Source organism: Myotis davidii, unplaced genomic scaffold (genome assembly GCF_000327345.1).
Source record: "Myotis davidii unplaced genomic scaffold, ASM32734v1 scaffold79, whole genome shotgun sequence".
NCBI lineage: Eukaryota > Metazoa > Chordata > Mammalia > Chiroptera > Vespertilionidae > Myotis > Myotis davidii.
Window position 1 is genome coordinate 3,688,426 of NW_006294339.1, and position 1,553 is coordinate 3,689,978.

The window sequence follows — 1,553 nt, forward strand, 5'->3', positions numbered from 1 at the left end:
TTAGAGAGTTCAAGTCAAATATGATATAAATTTCATCAGATCTTATAATTTTGAGCAGGTTTTGAAAATATTGAATATAATCTTTGAATTGCTCCAAAGAATGAGCACAGTATCAGCACAGCTGAGGCTGAATCTTCTAGTAACAAACTAGATGGTGTAACATGCGAAGCTTAAGAATACTTCTGGATTCTGGACCCACAATGTTATCATCTCTATCACAGGCTGACTTTCAACAGTCTTTGACATCAATACCTGAAGCTGCAGTTGATTTTTTCAGTTCTTTAACAAAGTCAAAGTCAGCACATTTTGGAAGAGCTCTGGCATGATTCTAACATTCAGTTATTTCAGTTTGTTTTCTGGTTGTTTTACATGACTTTTATACATACCTGCTACAAAGTAGTTGAACTGATTAAAATTATTTCATGTTATAATATTGATATTATTTTAAATGTTTAAAATAAACTTCCTTCCTTCTTTGTTACTCATTAAATTCAAATTTTTATTTTGAATTCATCTTGCAGAGTAGTCATTTGTCTCATTATTTTAGAAATAAATGTTGCAAGTTCTGCAATTGTAGCATCAAATGTCAAAATCATTCTAACTTTAACCTAAAAATTTTCCATTGTGGTGTATAACTATTGTGCTTTTAGTCCCATGCAAAATATAATTCATTATGCTTGGCTAAATACTAGACATAAATTATTCTTTAAATCATCATGCCAATACCCAGTATCACTTGTCTTTTTGGATATTATAGAAATCTTGCCATCTAAAAGCTTTAATTTTAGGAACTGGCAAAGTTTTCAGTTTCCAATTTTCTATTTCTATCGTGATTAAACTTGTGTTCATTCCCAATGACCTTTTCTAAAGGACTGAAAATAAAATGCAATTGTATTCAAGCATATATAATTTGAATATTTTCATCACTAAGTACAAAAGTAAAAATTAATGTTCTTCCTGTTTTTTAAAAAAGTTTTTATAAAATATTTAAATCAAAAGGCAAAACACAAATTACATTCAATGAATATCGAAATTATGAAATATTTAAAGGTAAAATTTTACTTATTTTTTGAAATTTTAATTAGGGCTATTTAAATATTTTTATGAAAATAACACAAAATTCTAAAACTCTTCAGCCATCTGATTATGCTTTTATAAGGTTATCCCAGTCACTCATGTTTCTAGACCTACACATACACATTTTCAAGTATTTGAATTGTTTAGTATTGTTTCTAAGCTACTGTGAGTATTAAGTTCATTTTAAATGCCTTTTGAATTATGAATTAGAATGTTCAAAAAGGAGTGAGAAAATGGAAATCAGTACTTTGCTCTGTAGGAATTGATTGTATTCATGGTCCCTGAGTGGAAGAATTTGACCAGTTAATGTGTTTTTTTCTTTTATCTAGGCACTTCTGTCCCTTAATTCCCTCCACTTTCAGAAGCAGTGTCATCTCCAATATTGGTAGCACAAACTCTCACAGCCTTGGATCCAGTTGCTCTTTGATTCAAGGACAGGAGGGAAAAGAGGAAGTCTTTCCTGGAGCCTGAACCGC